Raw genomic sequence first — 24,332 nt, 5'->3', positions numbered from 1 at the left:
TAGTCTGACCCCATTATGCAGAGGAGGAAACTAAGGCCCAAGAAGAGAAAGGATACCTATTCAGAAGCATCAAGAATGAGGAAGTCTGGGATCTCATCCCAGAGAGCAGCTGGATCCACCATCCTAGAACATCTCAGCTCTGCTGCTACCCACCTCAGTACCCCGTCAGCTTCAGCTCCATCTGGGCCTCCATCCCCAGAGCAGCTTCCCCTCCTCCCACCAACACTGTGGCCCAAAGATCCCCACATCCCTCCTGACATTCTCTGCAAAGAGTGAGCTCATCTCTCCAGCAGCCACCTCCACCTTCTCTGGTTTCCCATCATGGGAAGGCCTCGTCGGGGAAGGCATCATGCCGGAATAGGATGTTCAGCTGATAAATATGTATGCAGTATTTTTATTACTTAATAGTTGTAAGGTTAATCGTCGTGGTGAACGCCTATATTTAATGTGTCAATGGAGCTGCAAAATGCCAAACTGAATAGCTTTAACACACATTAGTTCTACTTGTGAATCTACAAATAGGAACCTTGTCAGAAAAGTATTCAAACTGAGATCAGTATTGATTGTGGTCCTCGGGAAAGGCACTGGACTGTGACAGTTTAAAATGATAAATGTCTAGAGAATTATTTGCCTGTATTGATAAAAAGAAGCAGATATAAAGCTGATAGTCTCAGAGGAGGCGGCACTGGTGAGTGTGGCCAGCACATCCAGCATCGTTAGGGACTTGGAGCTAATCTCCCCTTTGATATGGAGACGATCCCCAAGGGGTCTGGCCCTGCCTTGTGCTGGGGCTTGTAGTAATTGCAAAGGAGGGGGCTCTCTGGGCATGCTCAGTCTGCTCCTGGGCCCCTGCACTGGCCAACCCACTGTAATTTTGGAAGGGAGCCTTCTGCAGAAACCCAAGCGCTTTTCATTCCATTGCTCACCTCCTGCGCAGCAGCCTTCTGAGGCTCACCAAGCAAGACTGAAGTCCTCAACCCGGCCTTAGAACTCTCGTCCAAACAGCACTGTCTCCTTTCCAACCTCACCACTCAAAGCTCACCCCCACAGAGTCTCTGCAGCAGCAGGACTGGCGGGTTGCAGCTCCCATGAGCTCCTCCCCGAAGGCTTCACTCACACTCCCTGTCCATCAGAGCTGAGCAAAGCCAACGCATTCTTTAGGACAAATCAACCCCCACATTCTCTTCAGGTCTCTACTCCAATACCACCCCCTCTAGAAGCTTCCCCCGGCTTCCCTAGTTGGAAGAGCATCCCCTCTCACTCTCAGTCTCCTTACCCTGCAATGATATCTTCTGAGCCTGCATCACCACCTGGAATGCATGTTTATATGTTGGTTAAGGTTTGCCCATTTCCCACCCACAATGTAAGTGCCATGGGGAAGACACTCTATTACATTCATCATATGAGCAGTGCCTGGCACATGGAAGGTGCTAGATAAGCCTTTGTTGAGTTAATGAATGAATAAATGAATGAGTCCTTCAGTAAGCCTTCCAAACCACTCCCAGCTCAGTGATTACCCATTCCACCCTTCTCTTTAAAATCACTCAGGACCTTTCCTGTCTCTCATCACTCACATCCGTGTTCAAAAACCACCCATGGCTCCCTACTGCCTAAGGACCAGGCTTGAATTCCTGAGCCTGACCTGCAAAACCATACCCCATCTGGGGCCATTCCCAGACTCCACCTCTGCTCTTCTCTTCTGCATCTCAGGCTAGGTTTCTACTGCCCTCCTGCTTCACAGGATCTGGCTATGCTCTCTCTGCATACCACCGCAGGACTGAGGCTTCTGTGGACATCCTGCATGACCCAAGTATGGCTTCGTATCATGGTTGGCTCCCAGTTATACAGCCAAGGACCTGTCCTGTCCTGTCCCCACCCCGGGGCCTGGGTGGCACTGCAGAATCCAGTCTGTATCTGAGCTCTGCTTATTGCATGGGGACCTTAGTCACAAGCCTAGGGGCAGGCACTCATGTTCACATGTGCTTCTACGTGGGAACATAGTATCCGGGACGGTGCCCAGATACTACTTTAAAATCCCACCTCAGATGGCCTGTTCGGTCCTGAGTTTTCTGCTCTCCCTTTCCTGAGTTTTCTGCTCTCCCTTTCCTGTCCCTTCCCGCCGTGCACCCTTGTTTCACAAGACGCCGGCTGCACAGGGGAAAGCAGAAGGCACCCACGGGATGTCTTGGCTTTTGTTTCCACAGGCATAAATCCGTTAGAAGATGTGGAGGCTTTGCGGAGAAAGAAAGCAGGACAGCCAGGCTCTTAGCAAGAAGCAAGGGATCTTGGAAGAAACATAAATGTGGAAGTATTGCTCCCAAACCAAAAGGAGATTTCCCCAAGCTGGAGGGAGGAGAGTAGTGAAAGCTGTTCCTTGAGAGAGGGACCCTGCCTTCTCTTCTCCTGCTGAGCAACAGCCTACAGCAAAGGCTCCTGGGGAAACTTCTGGGGGCCAGGGCTGGGGAAAGGAGCCTTGTGCCTTAGTCAGGTCTGGAAGGCAGCAGAGAGCCAGCTGTGCCCTGAAGGGGCCTTACAGGCAGGGAGAGTGAGGGCCCAGGGGCCCGAGGGGTGATACCCAGAGGACCCTCCTTCTGACTCCTGGGATGAGCCATGCCCAGAGGGGTAATCTGAGAGGCAGGTGGACAACCCCAGAGGAGCCGAGGTGATGAGTTTCCACCAGCCCTACAGAATGGATCGTGGAAGCAGCTACGGGACAAGTGATTTGTGTCACCAGCTGAGTGAGGAGACTAAGATTCATGACCTCAGCAGCAGGTACTGCTGCCTGTCCCGCCAGTCTACATGCCCTGACAGCAGGTGCTGAGCTTCCTCCTGTCACTTCATACCTGCCCAGGTTGGTGCCAACATGAATAGGTGGGACTTTGCTACATGTGGAGGGCTGACTTTCTGCACTTCGGGAGATGTTTCCTGCCCACTTCCCATCAAGGAGGCATTTGTCACAAGTGGATCTCTAGGAAGAACCATGGAATGAAGATACAGAGCATGGAACTGCTCACTGCCCCAGCGAGGGCTTTCAGGAGGGGCAGCAGGCAGGTCCCACACTGCACTCACTCTGGGGACCCGAGACGAGGCCATGTAGGGAGAAGGAGCTGTCATGGTCCTTCTTCCACGGGAATACCAGGGTCATCCCGTCCTGCTCCACGTGCTCTTGTCTGCTACCACAAGCTTCTCCTTCATGCCTCAAGAAAGATCCTGACATTACCTAGAGCGGAGGGACCTTGAAGAGGCCTTGACACTTCCCAGAATCAAACCACTCACTGTAGAACTAGAGGTGCCAAGGCCCAGAGAGGGCAAGCTGCTCATCCAACATCACATAGCCGCTTAGCAGATCTGAGACCACAAGCAGGTCTCTTGCCTCCCAGGAAGTTACTTCCTCTAGCAGCCTACAGTATCTTGCAAGAGTTTGTTTGGGCCTCCATGTAACTGCCAGACCTCCACAGTCACAACAAGGGTCCTCTAGTTAATGCACCTGCTGAGGGACATGTGGCTTCAGCAGGAGTGATGAGAAGTGGACTGAGAATCAGAGACCTGGCTTCTAGGGTCACCTGTGGCACGTACCATGCCAGGGCCTCCAGGAGTCTGGAATGCTGATCTCCTCAAGAAGGAAGGGAGGGTCATGGACTGGGCCAATGTGAGTGGGAGTGGGGGAGGCATGGGTGCACGATAAGAGAAGACTCAGAAGCCTCCTCCAAGAGGCTTGCTTCCAGGCAACTTGTTTTCAGATGTCTATCACTGGGGCCTCTGCTTACAGTCATCCCAAAAGGGATTGCACTATTAAAATAAATAGGTGACCCGCCAGCCCCAGCCTGGGCAGACTCTTTCGGAGATTACACTGTGGCTCAGTGGGAGGAACTGCAGTTAGGCAAAGGATACCCCAAGAGAGCCTTAGCCTCCAACCCAGCAACTGTCCCAAGGCAAAGTTTTGAGAAGGAACTGAAAACCAGCAATCCTTGCAGGCAATGTGTGGACTCTGAAGGGGGCTGCCAGGTGCTCTGGGAGACTGCGGTGGTGCTGCCTGGGAAGAAAGCTACCATCATCTTTTCTTTAAAAGGCCACATCCAGGGCCCTCAGCCTGGTTTGAAATAGCTGCCCCTTCTGCAGAGCAGGCCAGGAGCTGCTGCCAAGGAGAATAGGCTGGGCTGGAGTCCAACAGAGACCAGAGAGACACATCTGGCCAGCATAGCCTGGGTGTGCAGGGAGCACTAGGGGAGTGGTGTTTCTGAGATTCTGGGATGACCAGATTGGAAAACCCACCCGGCCTGCCCTCACCTTTCCCCAGGCCTGGGCTGACACAGATAGAGGGTCAGACGAAAAAAAGTTTCTTTTCTTTCTTTTTTTTTTTTTTTTTTTAATGTATACCTTGGTTAAAGCCTCACAGACACCAGCACTGAACCTCACACAGGGAGCACTCCATAAGCCAGACTTCAGGTATCAGGAGGCATCTAAAAGGTGATGAAAAGGAGGAGGTGTGGAAAAACTCCAGAGTTTAGAAGGGACAGCAGTGGACCCTCCAAACAAGGGGAAATGCTTTCAGCAGTTTCTCTCCCTGGACTGTCAACAACCAGGATCACTTTAGAACATAGGGTCGCAAAATTTTCAAAGACCCAAAGGTGAGGAAGGAGGGGCGCCTTGGAGCTTGAAGCGCCTGGCAAATGAGGCAGCGGATACAGTGAGCCTTACAGTCTTGAGAGCCTGAGACCCCCGACCCCAGGGGAAGACGGGGAGACTGCAGGAGGACCAGAGACAAATCGCAGGGAGTTTTCAAGAGGCTGGGGAGCCAGAGGTCAGCAACAGAGAGGCCACAGCAGCCTCCACCGACAGCTCAGGCAGTTGACGGATGCCAGAAGGAGATGACCAGGCTCCATGTGGATCGGAGCCGGAGGGCTGCGTACCCCGCTCAGAGATGACAGCCAAGGAGGGCGGGGGACCCAGAAGAAAACAGCTCTGCTGATTCAACACAGGGAGGACAGCCATCCCCCCTGCCTGGGGCATTCCCAATGACTTGGAGCCCCAGTGGGCCTGGGGAGGTGGGCTGTGGGTAGTTGGCCCCTGGTCACTGCTTTGCAAGAGCCGTTCTTGCCCCTCTGCGTCTGACTCCGTGGCATCCTCACACTCCCTCAAGTCGCACTCCCTGTCTGCACAGATGCGACTGTTTTTCTGGAGATATCAAATTCAGCACAATAAAACTAGTTATGAAACACACACTTGTTAAAGGACGTAGCAAAATCTGGTTTTCCAAACCTAGTACCTTTACCATACAAACACGAGAGACTCCAAGTGATCTTGGAGCCCAGTGGTGGTCCAGTGCTTCTGGTAGCAGAAAACTGTTCTTCATGTATAACCTTCCTTAGAAAACTGAATGTAGGACCAATGAAAGAAAAGCCACTGTGGTTGGGGTAAACGAGGTGGGTCTCACCCATGCCTACCCCCTTTCCTTTCCCCATCCCTGCCAGTGAGCCCCAGGGTTCCACAAATCAGAGTTTGGAACCTGACGGATTTATCCAATCCCCTAATTTTACAAATAGAGAAATGGGATAACAGAGAGAAAAGGGCACTTGTTCGAGACCACATAGTACTCCAGAATTTGGGACCTAGAACACAGTAAGAAGGAACAGTCCTGGTCATTATTTTTCTAGTATCAGAAAACCATGGCGCATGCCGTGTGTGAACAGAGGTCCCAGGAGTCCCTAAACAGTCTCAGGCAAAGCTCCTTCCCCTTGGAGAAGCTGCACACCCTCCAGTAAAGAGAAATCCTCTTATTGCTGCAGAAACTGCTCTTCTCCTTCCTGGACTGCCTTCTTGGGTCTTTCCCTCCCTCTCTTTTCAACAGTCAGAGCAGACGCAGCCCCACACCGTTCCCTGACGCAGGGCCTGGAGCCCTCACTCCCTGCCTCTAATTACCCTGTGATAGATGTTGGCGTTGCTGCTAAAGGTATCTGCGTTCAGCCTTTATGGTCATTTTCCAACAGCCCAGACCTTTTAAACTCTCTTGTGGGAGCAGGTTAAGATGATTATGCAGATGGATGGACCCCGGTGCAATATTATGTCAGCGATGGAGATGTAGGAGCTGCAAATGGGCCATGATTACCACCAAGAGGAAGCTGCTGCAGCCACTGCAAGCCGAAGGGAAGTGCACAAGATCCCTGGGCTCCAAGAGCAGCCTCAGACACAACACACACTCACACACACTCCTCCTCAGCCTCTCTAGTTAGTTGTCTGGCTACAGTCAGACTCTGTTCCCATGGAAACGTGAAATGTCAACCATGGCTGTTGGGATGCCAGGAAGACACAGGTCTCCTGGAAAGAGAAGCAGCCAGAACCCAGGGAGGTCCTGCTCTCCAGCTGGCTTGATGGGGCTGGGGCTGGGGAGAATCAAGTCAGATGCAGAGCTGAATGGGCTATGCATTGGGCTCCGTGCTTCCTAGCAGACAAAGCAGAGAGGAAGACACAGTCTCATTCAGCCTGGTTTCCATAAATAAAAAGGAACTCTCCATAATCGGCCCTCCTTTTCCTGGTTCTAAAGGTGAGAAAAATGTCTCCCAGCAATTTCCTTGGCACTCTTCCTCCTGCAATAGGCACAATAACTAGCTACTTAAGGGCTGCTTCTCCCAACATCCTGCCCTCAGCACAAGCCCATGGTACCATACCTAAGTGGAGATGGGCGGTGAGGCAATGCTACCTGGAACAGAACACATGGCAAGGTAGGGGATGGTCTGACTTTAAATGAAGGAAAGGCGTGGGCTCTTCTGGGAGATGGATGGGCAGCACAACCTTCTGGTAACCCTCCAGAAACAGAGGGTCTCCTTCAGACTGCAGAGTTTATGGTTGTCATCTTGGAAGGGAACCAGTAGGGCGAACATCCTGTGTTCCAAGCAGTGGGTGTGGGTGATGTGTATGGAGCACCTGGAGAAAACAGGTCCCAAACGCAAGACTTACAGCAGCAGGAGCATTGAACACATGGTTGCTCCAGGCTCACCCTGGCCTTGGTCTTTGTAACTAATCTTAAGACCACCTGTGAATGGGGTTGACGTTCCATGCTGAAGGACCATGTCTGGGCTAGAGACCTGGGGCTGGGTTGAGCCTGGGCCTGAGAAGGAACAGCCATGGGAAGCCAGGGGGCAGTGATGGGGAAACCAGGACAGGGAGGGAAGCCAGGAGGCAGTGACAGGGGAACCAGGACAGGGTGGGAAGCCAGGAGGCAGTGATGGGGGAACCAGGACAGGGTGGGAAGCCAGGAGGCAGTGACGGGGGAAACAGGACAGGGAGGTCACTGCCTTTCCCATACAGATCCCTCCCCTGTGTCTGAGTTTAGGAGCTTAAGGTAGCCCAGGACCTGTATCTTCTGAAGCCAGGAACTGGAAACAGACAGAAGTGGATTCTTTCTTGTAATAGAAGCAGGGAATCAACACCAACTCACATCGTCCCGCACCATGATTAGAAGCCCTCATTAGCCAGGCATCCAGTGACAGGCACTGTCCTGAGCAACGTGTGTTAATCACACCTCTCTATGCCTCATAATGAGCCTGCGAGGGAGACGTAATTATTCCTAGTTTATAGGTGGAGATACTGAGGCCTAGAGAAGCTGTAAGACTTTCCCAGGGGTACCCAAGGTACAAAGGGGCAGGCCTGGCAAAGGGAGCCTGCATAGGAGCCCAATAGACCAAAAGAATCAAATGGCCCAGCCTTTGGAGTCAAGCTCATATGGACTGGAAACCCAATGTGGTTAGTTCCCTAACTGTGCAACCTCAGCCAAGTGATTTAACTGCTCGGAGCTTCAGGACCTTCATCTGAAAGTTGAGGTTAATTATACCCATCCTCAAGAGTCATTGTTAAGATGAGTGAGGTGATGCAGGAAGTGCACCTAGACCCCACGGCAGGTGCCCACTAACTGCGAGAGAGGGTTGCACTCTGGGAAGGTGAGGCCTGCCCTGTCTAGTGCAACCCTGTACCAGCAGGGTCTCTGAAGACTGGCACAAGATAAATAGGCACTGGTGAAATAGCTGGGGAACTAACGTGGGCTTTTTTCTTCTTGAAAAGCAACATATGCTCATGGAACATGAGAAATGGAAATATGCATTTTTAAAATGTCATGCCAGAGTCCCACCTCCAAAAAAAAAATAATCTCTGTTCTGCTTTTTCTTTTAGGTAAATCATTCGAGTCCTATGGATTCCTCATTCCCAGCCAAGACTTCTGCCGCTGGTATTTTAGCCAAACACTTCCCCAGGAAAACCAAGCCAGGAATTGGCCTGATGCTCATGTCCCTCCTATTGGAGATAGGACCCAAAGGGAGCTGCCTCATCCTCCGTCCTGCTCAGGTGTCTGCTGCCCACCTATCACCCCCACCTGCTCTGCTGCAATCAATGTGGGAAGTCGTCCCTTCTCAGAAATGCTGGTGACTCAAGTGCTTGGAGCTTAAGGGCTACCACCATGTGAAGAAAGTGTTCAACTAGACCCTTCAAAACAGAAGCCTTGGGGTGGAGGGAGGACTGCCCAACAGCTCACTCTGACATGTTTCTGGGAAGTGCTCCCTACTGTGGCATGGTTCCCAGGACCTTTCGTGACCTGCTCTCTGCTTATCCCTCACGCCTTCCCATAATGTCATCTCCTCTATGCTCCAGTCACACCCAGCATCTTTGCATTCAGCCCCTGCTTTCATGCTTCAATCCCTCAACATAAAATGTTCTTCTTGTGTCTGAGTGGCAAACTCCTACTCATCCTTCAAGGTCCCACTCAGACACCACCTCTTCCAAGCCAGGAAGCTTACCCTAAACCCCCAAAGTTGGCGAGTTGGCCCTGCCCTGTGTTTCCACATCCCTGGGCTTGCCTCCACTACAGTCCGACCACTCTAGTATCACGGCCTGGTCACTCGGCAGAGCAGGAGCTCCTGGCAGATGTGGGATGGTGACTGGTAACTGTTGGAGCATTCTGCCACCTCTGAACGAGTGCACTGGGAGCTGTCCCATATCTATGCCCCCCAGGGTTTAAAGCAGGGCCTGGGACAGAGTCAGGCTCACTGAATGTCCAGGATAGGAAAGTAGGGAGGACATAATGGGGAGGAGGACCACTGGGTGGGAAGACAAGAGGAAGCTGAGTGGGACCCTCCTATGGGTCTGGGGTTGGCTACTTGGGCCCATAATGTGATGAAGAAACACCAACTCCAAGCTGAGAAAGCTATTGACAAGCAGGGCCAGCTGGCTACCTATGGGACGACCACCAAGTGCCCTCTGCTTCTTCTCGCCCCTGTCCCAATCTAGAAGCACTCAGGAGAGGCAAGAGAGAAAACTGCTGAGTTGTATGGCCTTGCGCAAGGGCAGAATTCATGGTGAGAAAAATACCCTCCTCCCCTAAGCCAGGCAGGAGAAAGGCCTCCAGGAGAATCAGGCCTAGAGACAGGAATGACTCCAGGAAAAGGAGATCAGCGCCTCCCCACCCCAGCTGGATGCTGGCTGAATGCGGAAGTGGGAAGCACGGCCTAGGGGAGGGCATAGCGTACTCCCCCAGAATGTGAACACAGGAAGTGGTGCCTTCTTGTCTGGCAGTCTCTGCAGGAAGGAGGCTGCAGCTTGCTGTAGAGGCCTGCACTTGCAAAATGAAAACAGACCAAAGCTTAGAGGGCTGGGAAAAGGGTGGGGGATCACTGACCCCATGCTTCCTGGCTTTCCCAGGAGAAAGAACCCATGGAGAGGACCTTGAGGCTCCACATACACAAGCACAGAAGTTAGAGCTGGGGCGGGACGTGTGGGCTGCCCAGGTGGCTGCCACCCAGATGAGGTCCTTCCTGGGGGCACACTCAGGAATGAGGGAGGCAAAGTGAAGCTGGACACTGCCCCTGAAGAACCCACACTCACCTTCTGCATGGAGACTACTACTAGAGAGGGGCCACCACTGGGACAGGCAGATGCACACCAGGCAGATGCAGCTTTATCCAGCCCAAGCAAAAGCCGGCCATCTCACTGAGAGGAGGCGAGTGAAGCAAGACGGTATCCACCCTTCCCATCCTGGAAAACCCAAGAAAGGAGGAAGAAGAGTAGCCTCAAGAGGAAAAGCCTGTTCTTCCTTCCCCACTCCACGGAGACAGGTTTGACTCAGCGGTGAGACTGCTGTTTTGTGTCAGATCAGAGGAGGTCCTGATACATGAAAGTGGCCAGAAGTTATGGGACAAAAGGAGTCAACAGAGTGAGAGGGACAGGAGAAAACAAAACCATGTAATAACTCTACTCCACTGTGTGGCATCTTCACTAAACTAGTTACAGGGGGAAGAAAGAGAGGCAGATGAAAGAGGTGCTACAAGAAAGGAAAAGAAAGAAAGAATGGGACAGGAAGGAAAGGCAGACTTGGGAATCGGAAGTCAACACTCAGAAGCAGGTACTAAAGCCAGCACCCAGGTGTCCACATCCTGCTAGCTATTGCTAATCCAAGCTGAACCTCTCAGCAACTGGGTGAGAGCTCCTCTGGAAATAGGCCTGCATTCCAGGAAAGGGCCCCCACTCAACCCAAGGTGCACATCAGAGTCACCTGGAGAATCTTTAAAAAATATCTACCCTGACTCGGCTTCAGCCCAACAGAACCCAGCCTGGTCAGAGGGCTGGGAAATGATCAGTTTAAAGACTCCCCAAGGAATTCAAATGTTCACCCAGGATTGAAAACCATAAGACAAGATGACTCTCAAACGGTGGTCTTTGGACCAGAAGCAGCAGCACCTGGGAACTTCTAGGAATTCAGATTCTCAGCCCTGCCCCTCCTCCACTAAATCAGAGACCCTGGAAGTGGGGCCCAGCAATCGGTTTTGATAAGTGCCCCAGTTGATTCTGACACAGGTCAAAGTCTGCAAACCACTGGACTAGAGTCTACCTGAAGAGAAAAGGTGAAGTGGGAGAGGAGGGAGGAAGTGGTGGTGTGGGCTGTGGGGTAAGGAGAACTGTGGGAGCATGGGGCAGTGATGCCCTTTCCAGGCAAACACACCAGGTCCCTGACATCCCATCCAGGCCCACGTCCCCACGTCCCACTCTCTCCAGTTCTTCAGCTCCCCAAAGACCCATGGGGAAAGCTATGAGCACAAGGCATCCTGTGATGCAGACGGTCTTACTCCAGCACAAAATGCTGAACTCCTGTGAACACGGTCCATGGATTCACTCTTGGTTTCCAAGGCACGTCAGGAGTGAGGGGAACTGCTAGCACTCCCATTAACCAACCCCGATTAAATCAGCTGAGATTCTCAAAGGCTAGCACCACACAAATGGAAACTAATCATAATAATTTACTAATTGTCTCCAAGCTGGAGTCACTCTAATCTCCATGGACAAAAGACAGCAATTAAAAGTCTTCCAAATTCTAAGAGCTGAGGCTGTACCCTTCTCCCAGCCAGGAGGGTGCAGGTGGCAGGGGGTTGTTCTGAGGACCAGAGAAGCCAGGCAGAGGGAAGGGTACAGGGATGGATGCTTCCTGGATGGGGAGGTAGGCAATGATGAGAAGGTCCAGGAACTGAGGAATGGATGCCACCCAGGCTTACTGCTGGGAGTCCTACAAAAGCTCAGCTTGCAGTGGTCGAACTCGCTGGCCCTGGCTTTTATGCAGCATCTAGCTTCTCTGCCACCTCCTCCAGGAAGCCTTCCCAGGCTGCTGTGTGAGAGAATGGGCTGAGCACACAGGTGTGGAGTTACACGTTGGAAATGATCTATTCCTATGCACCAATGAGCTTTAACCGTGTTTTACAGTGGAAGAATCTGAGGCTCCAAGAGGTACCATGACTTGGCCAAGGTCACACCTGGAGATACAGCTGGGATTAAAACCCAGGTCTGCAAACACAAGACTCTTCTCCGAGGAAGAGCTAGAGGAGCATGTGGGAAAGTATCTGTTCTTTTAAAGCACTTTCTACCCAAGTGTCATCTTTTCAACTATTTTTAAGGTAATAAGTTGACAGGAGAGTTGTTTTGACTATGGTGAGAAGTCATTAAAGAAAGCAGTGTAAAAACAAGCCTGTAAGACACACAGAGCAGACAGGCAGAGGGGCTGGAACTTTCTACATGCTGGCTCCCTCTGAGCAACGCACAGGACCCACCCTCCGGGACCTGCCCCCAGGCTCCCTCCTGCTCACCTCTAAAGCAGCTTCTCTTCTCCAGAAGCCCCCCTAATCTCCTATTACCAGTTCCCAGACCCACTTATGTGAGACTTGACAGCTCCCTGTCTAGACTGCAGACTCCTAAAGTCTTAATTGCTCTTTCATCAACAGAGAAGGGCTGCTTCTTCGTCAAGCAGCCAACCACTCAGGAGTCCTTGTTGAGCTCCTACAGGGTACCAGGCTGCACAGGGATTCAGAGATGCCTAAGGATTTGATGGATCATCTGGGGTCAGAGGAGGACAAGTTCAGACACTGTTTGGCTCAGGCCTCGTGCCAGATGTGAGGCTCCCAGCAAAAGTGAGACTCAAACCTTCTGGATGCTACACTAGCCCCCCTCACTGCCCAGAGGGAGGGTGGGGAGAGAAACTGGCTGCAAACAGCCTCCTCATGTTGCCTTTCAACAACCCGTTCTCAAGGTGCAATGGCCTCAGAGTCCTCCAGACCAATGCCTTGGCACCCACTCCCCTCAGCAGGGATTCCTGGGCCCTCACTTATCACTCCACTCCTGTATTGAGCACTAGTATGTGCTGGGCCCTGTACTCAGCTCTGGGAGAGTGGACAAGATCCACATGGCCCTTGTCCTGGAGTGTAGCCTCTAGTGTTGTAGGGATCTGCTAATTTAAGGGTAGGCGTTAATGGGTTACTAATGCTCCATGGGTCCAGCTCCCACTGGCTGCCTGCTTTCTCCCTATCCCGTCTTCTATACTCACCCCCAACTCTGAGCCCACATAGGCAGCTGCCTCTCCCATAGCAGTCAGCTCTGGGCACCAGTGCTGCCTTTTCTCCCAGCCCACCCACTTCAGCCTCCATGCAATGTGCTTGTCACCATCTGGCTTCATGAGCTGTGGCTACAGCTGAGTGATGATGCCATGTCTCCTGGGGAAGACTAAGGCAGGGGGTCCATGGGCACCTTCGGTGCCTGTTCCCAAAGGATGGCACCTCAGGGCTTAGTGGAACCACAACCAACCTCTCGCACCCAGGGCAAAAGACAAGAGTCCTTCTCTGCCATCATTCTGGAAAGGATGGCTCCCTGGGGACAAGGCTCTGGGTTGTCACAAATAGGACTGTCAAACCAAGAGCCATTTACTCATCGCACAATTGCCTAAATGTCTCTGATTTTTTTTAAAATCATTGATTGTGCACAACATGTCAAGCCCGTCACCGGCTTCCACCTTGAATCCCCACCACCTTCTGCAGTGAAGAAGCTGGGTTCAGGGTGGGAAGGGCACTGTTCAGTAACCCAGCAAGCCCAGAGATGCTGGAATCCAGCCCCAGCCTGGGGCAGACCCCTGCCCGTGGGCCCCTTGCCTGCAGTCGCTACCTTTGTCACTACTCTCTCAGCTTCTCCAGGCAGCGGAAGGCATCAGCGTTGCTGCAGGAGCCCAGGGGATGTACTGTGGATTAACTACCTGAAGTTGTGCCTCGCTCTCTCTCCCAGCCACCACTGCGGCAGCAACTGCAGTCAAGATGAAATAGAGCCTCGGAAAAACCAGCAGAGCTGAGGCCATAAACCATCTCTCTCCGCCAGGAATTGCCCAGTGCCTCTCATAGGAGGGGGGATGACTGTCTCAGTATATGGCAGCTAGAATAGAAGAGGGGAGAGTGAAGGGGTCCTTCCTTGATCCACACCATACTCTGGGAGGTTGGAAAGGGAAGAGGGGGAAAATGGATGTTCTGCTAGACAGAGGCCAGATGCCTTTCTATGGACTGCAAGCAGGGGAAGGGTGGCGAGTGGGGGGAGCCAGTCCCATCTGCAGCTGTTTGTATTGAGGAACCTCTGGCAGTGGCCATATTTCTGTAGGAGAGCCCCACGGTGGCCTAATAACAGAATAGCGAGAGCTCTGCTGTACTGATATGTCCCTCAAATCTGCCTGAGGGGGGAATCATGCCTTCCAGAGAGGAGAACAATGGACACCCAGCCGAGGATGTGTGTGAGTGTGTGTGTGTACATGTCAGCATTCTCCCAGACACTGCCAAAGGAAGAGATCAATTTAGAGAATTAGAGGCCAGCCCACTTTGCATGGCTTCTAGGAGGCATGTACGGTAAATAAGGATTCGAGAAAAGAAATGTTGCATCATTCAATTAATTTTAGCCTTGAACCACAGCGGCTGGGTGGGGGAGATTGTGGGGAGAGAGTAATCAATACCAAGCATTCAGCTTGCTAACATGAAGCACATTTCATACAAAGCTGGACATTTTTCTCCTTGTCATACAGAATTATCTTAATTATTGTTTCAAGGAACAGCCTTATATAGCATCATCTAGTAGTCCAGGAGGCGGCTCCGAAACTCGTCACTGGAATAATTTATGATTTTTCTTTCTAACATCTTGGTCTTGTTTGATATGCTTGCCATTTCTCCCTGACAGGGAGGTCGATTAAATCACATTTATATTGTAAACGTATGCATTGCTTTTTACCCAAGGCGCTGGATGAAGAGATACAGGGGCCCCAAGGGAGGGAGAAGCCAATCCACTTTCATATTGCAAATTTCTAATGTTCGGAAGAAATGAATGGTTGCCAGGGAGAACTGGGAACTACTTGAGGATGCAAAATGTTATTTTACAATCCTTTTGAGAGGGTTTTTCCCTCCCACACCTCCTCCAGCATTTTCACATCTCTGGCTGCTAATGGGGGACAGCACCAGTCTCTATACAAATGCCGAAAGAATGCACTTCACCGGCATTCTTCAGGGGATTGGCCTGAGCCAAATTTGGGCTGGCCAACCTTTAAACAGGCTGCCTCTTGGCCTCAAAGCCGGGTGGGTGACATGCAGAGAAAAAAGGAGCCATTCACATTCTGCAAGGCATTTCATCCTTCCATCAGAGGCTAGATGGGGCCACACTCCGGAAGCTGGTTTTTGGATTTGTGTTGGGAGGGAACTTGTAAATAACACAAAGTGTTCAAAATGAAGAGTGGAAAGGTCATTAACGGGACTGGGAAGAAGTGACGCTGCACCATCATTAACCTAACCGAACTAATTAGGAAACATTCAGGTTTTATAAATTATGCAAGACGCTCAATTTATACTTTTTCAAATTCCTACCATAACATAGATAATGAGGGAACATTTACAGTAACAGCATAACCTAATCAAGAAACCCTTTCATTAGCATGAAATCTTCCAACACCGTGTTTGCGAGCACAACAAACGGAATTATAGATGCCAGGGGAGGCCAGGGGGAAGGATGGATTTGGGGGAGGTTAGGAGGGGGTGCTGACTTCACATTTGGCCAAGCCCAGGGCTCTAAGATACCTCCCCCTCCCACCCTCGACATGAAATGGTGTTTTCCCCAGGTTGAGTCTTCCAAAAGAGGCAGAAAGGTTGCACTCACTTTCCAGCTCACTCTGGGTGATTTATAACCGCCTTCTGTGTACTGACCCTTTAATACTAGAAGACTGATAGCCCCAGCTCAGACCAGCCCTTTCTCCGGGCCAAAAATACTCACAGAGGTCATGAGTCAGGCTCCCATAGAAGGCGCCATCCTCCATAAATGCTAGACACGTGCCTTCAGTTCCACTGCCGCGGTTACTTTGCCTGGTGGTTTTGAGCCTGCTGCCAGTGGACAAAAGGCAAGGGGCATGGTCCAGGGGCTACCATGCAATCACAGAATTCAAGGGGATCCCATCACATTGTCCCACATCTGTGGAGCCCATTGAACCCCCTCATAAGAACTCAATGCCTCCTTGGGAAGCTGCGTCTATGCCAGAAAGTCAGAAAGGCTCTCAAAGGCTTCCATGGGGAAGAAAAGAGGAGCATTGGCTGCCCCTGACCATTGCCCCTGACCACCACTGGCCTGCTCCATAGTGTGTTGAATGGTAGTTCCTGTATTAGCCAGCTCAGGTTGCCATTAAAAAAATACTATAGACTGGGTAGCTTATAAAACAACAGAAATTTATTTCCCATGTTCTAGAAGAGTCCAAAATCAAGGTGTTGGTCAGGTAGCTTTCATCCTGAGGCTTCTTCGCATGGGCTCATGGTAGCAAGTTCTCACTCTGCTCACATGGCCTCTTCTTCCTGCAAGCTCTCTGGTCTGGTCTCTCCGGTAACAAGAGCACTAATCCCATCACAAGAGCCCTACCTTCATGACCTCCCTTAACCCTAAGCACCTCACAAAGGCCTCATCTCCAAGTGCTATTACACTGGGGGTTAGGACTTCAACATATGAATTTTGGGGGGATGCAGACACCCAGTCCATAACACCCCCATACTCAGAGCATGTGCATGTGACCTTATGTGGGATAAGAGTCTTTGCAGATGTAATTGAAAGGAAGGATTTGGGTGATATCACACTGGACTGTCAGAGTAGGCCTTCAATCCAAATCAAGACACAGAGGAGCAGGCCATGAGAAGAGAGGCAGAGACTGCAGTGATGAGTCCACAGCCAAGAACAGTGCCAGGATTGCCAACAGCCACCAGGAGCTAGAAGAGGCAAGGAAGGATTCTTCCCTAAAGCTGTCAAACAGAATGCAACCCTACTATCTTTTTTTTTTTTTTTTGAAATGAAGTTTTGCTCTTGTTGCCCAGGCTGGAGTGCAATGGCCCGATCTCGGCTCACTGCAACCTCTGCCTCCTGGGTTCAAGGCTGCAACCTCTGCCTCCTGGGTTCAAGGGATTCTCCTGCTTCAGCCTCCCAAGTAGCTGGGATTACGAGCATCTGCCACCTGGCCCAGCTAAATTTTTTGTATTTTTAGTAGAGACTGGGTTTCACCATGTTGGCCAGGCTGGTCTCAAACTCCTGACCTCAGGTGATCCACCCACCTTGGCCTCCCAAAGTGCTGGGATTACAGGCATGAGCCACCGCACCTGGCCCTGCTATCTTGATTTTGGATTTCTGACTTTCAGAACTGTAAGACAGTACATTTCTGTTGTTTAAAGTCACCAAGTTTGTGGTCATTTGTGACAGCAGCCCAGGAAACCTATATACTCCCTCAGCCTTAGTGTTTATCATCTGCAATGGCAAAAGTATGCCCTGCACATATGAAGCACTCAATCAATGTGAGCAGTGATATTGGGGGACCCCAGATCTGCCTCTGAGTTCTAGGCATTGGCCTTAACTCTAACTCACTAGTGTCTGCTGCCTTCAGAAACTTGCAGACAGGAAACTGTTACGCTAACCATTAAATACCTCTCATTCTTTCTACTGCCTTCTGAATGACATAGTTGAGCATCACCTCACTATTCTGACCGCTATCTTCTGGGCAAGCCAAGGTGTAAGCCATGAGATGAACACAGGTGGAACACAACAGAACTGTCAATTCACTTATTCTAGAGTCATCCATTTATTCACCCATCATTCATTCATTCATCCACTGAAAAAATATTAAAGATCTCCTAAGTGGCAGGAGCCATGCTTGGAGCCAGGGATATGGTGCTGAAAAGTCAGAGTCCCTCCCTTTGCTGAGATTATGCTTTAGGCTCGCCTTCTTCCTACTTCTACTACCCAATGAGGACCCCATTTTGTGAGTAAGGGCCCAACTTAGTTCTAAGTTTCTGGAAACCCTGGGACCTTGTATGGGTCCAAGCCCGAGCATCCCTGATTCTGTCTCATTCATCAGTGCCTGACTTCCCCGCCACCACCCTCCTCCCTGTGCACTGGGGATATTTCAAATGCTGCCATGGAGATTACCTTTGCTATAACCATTTGGCGCATGAGCTTCAATTACCCCATCTCTGGTTCTCTGGCACAGGGAAATCCACGTCAGCACTGGGGAATGTTCTCTCCCACATCATGACCCAGGTTTCCATATTCCCTCCAGTAATTTGCAAGCTGCAGACTATAAATTCTGCCAGGTGGAGCCAGGGACTACAGAGTCCTGCTTTCCCTCCTTAGCCATGTGGGAGGGACGATTTCAGGGCTTTTCCCCCTCTCCTCTTACCACTTGCAAAGAAAAAGGAAAGAAGCAAAATGTTTCCAAAATTACTCCCAAATGTTCCCCTAAAAACCTTCAGCTGACCCTGAATGCCCGTGAACTATTCATAAGGTGGCAATTTCATAAATCTTGGTCAGTGAGCATAAATCTCTGGTTTGGGGGTGGGGTGGTTATGGCCTCAGTTTTGGCCAGCATTTATACAGATATTCCCAAACTTGTAACTGTTTGACAGCAGAACAGCACATCTGGATAAGAGGTTAAAGGTTTCACATCCAGAGGTTTGGAGGCCAGGCCAAGACAGCGCAAGCTAGTAGCTGAAATGACTGCCTTCCAAGGGCATCCCCTTTAGCAGCCGGTGGAAGAAAAGCACCCGAGCCCCATGCCTGGCACCACTTCCCCCAAGTTCGCAGAGCCAGCCAGTAGAAAGAGACCTCTCCATTTTATAGACGAGGGAACTGAGGTCCCCAGAGGCCAGAAAAGGAAACAGCTTAGAATTAACAGATGTCTTAATTAGATTATTTTTGAAGCTAGATGGGGAGATGATGTGATCCAGTGCGGTCAGCAGGACACAAGGGTCATCTCCATCCAATGGCAGGGCCAATAGAGGCCTGGTGAGATGCTGTACAGAACTCGCAACCGTCATCAGTCATTACAAAACTAGGGATGTAGACTCAGCCATAGCTCTTGCCTCCACCACAACCGCCTCTCCATCCACCGGTCTATGTTGAGTTTGAATATTGCCCAGCTCTGAAGGAGAGAAGAAGAGGTGTGTATTCACCTCTGAACATTGGGTCTTAGATATTTCATGGGCACAAGTGAAAGGCCGGGAGGCAATATAGGTTTTAATTGCATCATTTTGGTACTTTAAACTTAATAAGAATAAGAGGTGAGGGTGCGGGGTGGGAGGAAGTACAAAAAGGGCTGTCTCTTAAAGTCTAGATAAGGTTGAGCCTGCAAAAGGAGAATAAGCAAGGCTGGAAGTCCATACAAGTCAGCACAGAAGAGGCTCTTCTGCTTATTGACTATTGCTTACGGTTGGTTGAAGTCCCTGGGCCTTAGTTTCTTCATCTGCAAAATGAGGAGAATAACCACTACCCTTTAGGGTTATTGTAAAGCTTAAAACACTATGATATGAGCAAAGAGAAAAGCACAGTACCTGGTGTATTCTAAGCATGCCAGCATCGTTGGCCAGTACTTAAGGCTGAAGCTGAAAAAGACAGTGTGTGGGATAGCAGGGAGGAGGTGTGGCCAAAGCAGTGGAGGGAGTGCGACTGATAATGTTGTACACATGCAACCTTCCAATGCCACATGGGGAGTGTCAGATTGATACAGTGGGAACACATGACTCACCTTGAGCCTGGATGGTGACAGGATGAAGCTGCTGTTTGCGGGTTATAAAGGGTTTTTGAAGGCCAGAAGATCCTGGTCCACTCCCGAAGACTACTTGGTCAGTGTGTAGCAGTTGTGGTCCTCTCTCTCCCAAGGCCATGCCTTGGACACTGGTTGACTTTACACTAGTCCTCCCCAAAGCCACACATGGTATCCACCTTTGGTTCCTCTGCACAGCATGTGGCCGTGTATGGCTCTGGTTAAGCAGATATGACTTACTATTAAATACATCTATATCTATATATCTATCCATACATACATAAAATTATGTGTGTATATGGATGTAAAATCTCCTTTTCTCTTGCATTATAAACTATGATCTAGAAAGTGGTGCTATAGAACCATTTCAACTGTCTGCCAAAGAGATTCCACTCTACCATCCATTATCCATCATCCACACTTCATCCATCCATCCATCCATCCGTCCATCCATCCTCACATGCTTTTAGCTATCATATGCTGCACAGTAGCTACTTGTGTATAAAAAACAGTGTACAAAAACCAGTAGAATACTCCCTGCTTTTACCTAACCCCCTTTAAAATAATCTGCCTCACCCCAACCACCATTATCTAAAAGACCATCTTCTGTACCACCTGACCCTGACCCCCCAGACACCAAGTCCTGGTGCTGATCCAAGAGTACTGCATCCATTCATTGGTCGGCAACCTTTGTTGTATTGAGTTGAATTATAAATTCCTTTCTTAGAAATTGAGATCCAAGGAACTAGGAAACTGTGAGAGATAGCAGAAGGACCAGGAGCCCAAAGTTCACAGGCATGTAATGGAGAAGCTCAGCCAAATTGGACTTTGACAAACCCAAGTTTCCAGGGAGTGGAAGTTATGAGCAAAAGAAGGAAGCCAATCTGAGGATGGAGTAGGGCAGAACCAGTGTGCAGGGAGAAGCAGTAACACCTGAACAGAAGAAGCTGCTCCACGCAGCACTGTAATTCCTTACTGGGCTCAATCCTGTGAGGCCCCACTAGGATGCAAGTTCTGCATCTAGAACCCCATGATAGCCTCGTATTCTCCAATAAACATTTTTCAACAGGTGCTTGAGCAGGACTCTATCCATAGCAATTAAATGAGCCCAGCTGAAGGTGCCCATGATTATGTCTCCAACCAGTCTTTGCCAGTACACAGGGTCCATCCTTTCCTCCTCCAAGATACACAGGAGTAACAACTTTCCAATGCACAGCCCTCTCTTGTGATCTCTGTGTCCTGGCTACAAGTGAAAAGGAGAAGTCATGGCATAGAAATGCCCAGATCCATGCCAAAGTCATTAGCTGCAATGCTTTATTGACAGTCACAGCTCACCTGCTGATGAAATGCGAGTTGCTGCACCGTGGTGGGACACACTCTGAGCTATTGGATTTTTGTTACAGGCCAGGGACACAAAAGTAAACAACATTGAAGATGGAACAGAGGAGCAAGCAAAGTTTGTTGGGGGCCAGAAGAGACAGCAACCAGGGAAGGTCAAGGAGGTGTCCCAGAGGGGAGGCCTTCTTAGATAGACCTTCATAGAATATCCCCTTTGGGAAGGGTGGGGAGAGGGCAGGAGGGGCATTCCGGGCAATGGAATGGCATAGGTTAAGGTACGGCAGCATGAACACATCGAGTTTATCTGGAGAATGCTGATGTATCCTATCGACCTCAGCTGGATTCATCAGCTATCAGCTGTGGCCACTAATACCTCTGGGGAACATGGGCAGTAGGGGAGAAGGAAGAAATGTAGGCATATTTCCTTTCAAATTCTGTGCTTTGGTCCTGTCTATTAAAGGCCAGTGATGTCACCAGATGTTATTGTTATATGATACACCAGCCCTGGGGATGGGTTCCCTCCAAATTTCACAGCAGAGGTGCTCGTGGCCCAGAAAGGTGAAGTAATTTACCTGAGGTCACCCAGCAAGACAATGAAACAACCACGACAAAGATCCATTTTTGCTAACCCCAGACCCCTAGCATCTTCCACTAGACCCTTCCCAGGGCAACCAGCTGTGAGCATCTTTTGATTCTCTCCCCAGTGGACTCTATAGCAAGGCCTTCCAGGGCTTGGCCTTTCATTTGTTTAATGCTGTTTACATATGATAGAGAAGATACCAAAGGCAGTCAAGAGGTATAAAAGGGCACTCTGTCCAATTTCAAGCCCCTGGAGGCCACATTCTCTTCCCTTTCCTGCTCTACTTCTCCTCCAAATCCTTCTGGTTGTTAGGAAAATAATTGAGGCCACCATCTGACTCCCATCTGAGGGCTAGGGCTGGGTCAGGGAACTGATGGCCTCTCCTGGCAGTGATGGAGGGGCTGGAGGCAGAGAGGGTGAGAAATGCAATTTCACAGATGAGTTTAAGGTGCGATGGGGGAGGGGCTGTGGGGCAGAGGGGAGAGGGGATGCCTTATCGCAGGAGGAAGGAGCGATTAGTGTGGATTGCTGCAGAGGGCTAGAGCAGCCTCTGCAGTCAAGCTCTGGCTGCCCCACGGTGCCTGCAGGAAATTGAACTCTCTTGCCCATGGGTTTCGACACAGAGTTAGTTCTTTCTGAGGGGAATAGCTTTTCCCCCTACTGAGTCTTCCTGTCCTTTAAAATTCAGCTCACTTCCCCCAGGAACCATTCCTTGACAACCCTCAAGGCTGAGCTACAAAACACTCCTCACCTGCAGTCTCCAGATATTCATCCACCTCATCTCTTATTGCACAGTGTTGGAATTGCATGCACACATGCGTGTGTGTGCATGTGCATGTGCATGTGCATGTACATGCATGCATATGTGCATTTGTGTGTGTTTGTGTATGTGCGTGTTGATGTGTGTGCGTTGGTTCCTTGCTGAACATGGGCTGCTTGAGGGGAAGCACCAGATTCATGCCATTTCTGCATCCCAAGAAAAAACCTCAAACTGTGAAGATTGAACAAGTGAATGAAAAAACTTAAGGGGGAAACTAGCAAATGAACTACCTTCAGGGCACACTTGGAGGACAGGGACCTGCTCTGAGATGATCTGTCCATCCCCACTAGCACCTAGCTTTTCTGAGGGTAGGGATTTGGTCCAGATCTGTCACCTCTGGGAGCCCACTTTCCCAACCCCAGCATTGTTCACATCTTGGGGTAGATTGTGCTTTGCTGTGAAGACAGATTCTGTGCTTTGTAGAATGTGTAGCAGCATCCCCGGTCTCTACCCATTAGATGCCAGCAGTAGCCACTGCCTCCCAGCTGTGTCAATCAAAAATGTCTCCAGACATTGCCAAATGTCCCCTGGTGGGTAAGGTTGGGGGGACGGGCACAAAATAGCCCCTGGTTGAGAACCACAGATGAGAGTATACCTGGCACAGAGTCAGTACCACCTAATATTGTCGACTAACTGGCTGACTTTTCACAGAGTGGGGCCATCTCAGGCTTGCCCAGAATGCCTGCCAATCCAGGACATTGGCACCTGGGTCAGGGCTGAAATGCCAGAGGAGTGTGAGGGCAGAACTTTCAGTCCCCATCTGCAAGATCAGAAGCCTGCACTGCACAAAGATAGGTTGTGGAATCTGGGCTCGCTGCTTTGACAGAGTTGCCAGCCTCCCCCAGCAGGCAGGAGCCACCTTTAACATGCCCCAGCCTGGGCCTGAGATGGTAAGGATGACACTTCCTCCTCCACCGCTCAGCATTCACACACCTAACGGAGACTGACTCCAGTTCCTGAACAGGGAATAACCACCCCCATGGCTCCCCTGTGGAGCCTGTTTCTACAACGGTGCCTGAGGTAACACCCAGCTCTCAGGTTAGCTCAGCTAAACTAGGCTAAGTCTTTTGGCATTTTTCCAAAATGCCTCCCTCTGAGATCAATGTGTAAATATTGTCTCAAGGAGAGGCTACCAAATTCTCCAGCCCCTAAGCCACAGTGGATGGTAAGCAATGGGACTTGGAGGCTCTCCACTTGGAAGAATTGAGAAATTTCATGTGTGTGCACGTGTGTATGTGTATGTGACCCATTTACCTTTCCTGAGAGGGTGTGGGACTGAGACCAGAGGATGAAGGCTGCCAGGACAATGTTCCAGGGGGTGGGGGTGGTGAGGAAACAGTTATGACTTGGCTGAGGCAGAAAATTGCAGAAGTACAAAGTAGAAGCTGGGCATGTTTTCAGAAATTGGACCACCCATCAAGAAAAGTGGAGAATGGGAAGAGCCCAGAGGGCTGAAAGGCCTTCTTATGCAGTCCCTGCACCAATCAGCATCAGCATGCTGGGCACTCTTACTGGAACCAGGAATACAGGAACAACAATGGTGATCATTACAGGGCTGAGATTGAGAGGCCATCTAAGGACTCATTCAACTGAATCTGCTGGTGTTTTTCCAGCAACTACATTGTCAGCATCTCAAGGACAGGGACCAGGCACCTCACATTATGTTATCTTCCACAGTGCTTTGCATATGGTACAGAGAGTGATAAGGGTTTCTAGATCCATGCTTGATGGGTAAGACACCCGATGCACATTTACTGAGAAAAGTGGGCTTTTGGATACTGTTGGACCCCTTTGACTTTCTGGCTTCAGGCCTGGTATACCTGCTGATTCCCAGGAGACAAGAAACAAGAGGCAGTTCTGACCATTCTTCCATTCAAAAAATAATCCTGAGAATCTTCTGGGCCACCTGGACCCCCTGCCATGTATATCCACCCTCTACAGGGAGCTGGGGATACATGATAATAAGAAAGGTTCCCTTCCTCCGAGGTGCTGAACAATCCCCAGGGTGCTAGGGACACAGCCATTACTTGGGAGGGAGTGTGGATGGAAGGGATGTACACATGTCAGGAAGGCACCAGCTAGACTAGCTGGAGGGCCCTGCTGCAGCAATCATTCTAGATAGAATCACAATATGCACCCCATCCCTCCCACTTCAGCTCCCTAAAATAGCCCTTCTCCCCCAACCCTGCCTGCTGCAGGTAGGATGCAGACCTACC

General features: G+C 50.4%; 1 non-coding gene across 1 annotated transcript; it reads right to left on the bottom strand.

Annotated features, from left to right (window-relative positions):
• Window positions 1–4,485: 4,485 nt before the first annotated feature.
• Window positions 4,486–4,603, bottom strand: LOC111537995. Its single transcript, XR_002730173.1, has one exon. It is a non-coding gene; the product is annotated as a small nucleolar RNA SNORA71 (small nucleolar RNA).
• Between the last annotated feature and the right edge of the window lie 19,729 nt (window positions 4,604–24,332).

The sequence above is a fragment of the Piliocolobus tephrosceles genome, chromosome 9, assembly GCF_002776525.5.
Source record: "Piliocolobus tephrosceles isolate RC106 chromosome 9, ASM277652v3, whole genome shotgun sequence".
Taxonomy (NCBI): Eukaryota; Metazoa; Chordata; class Mammalia; order Primates; family Cercopithecidae; genus Piliocolobus; species Piliocolobus tephrosceles.
This window is presented reverse-complemented; position numbering and strand designations above follow the sequence as displayed.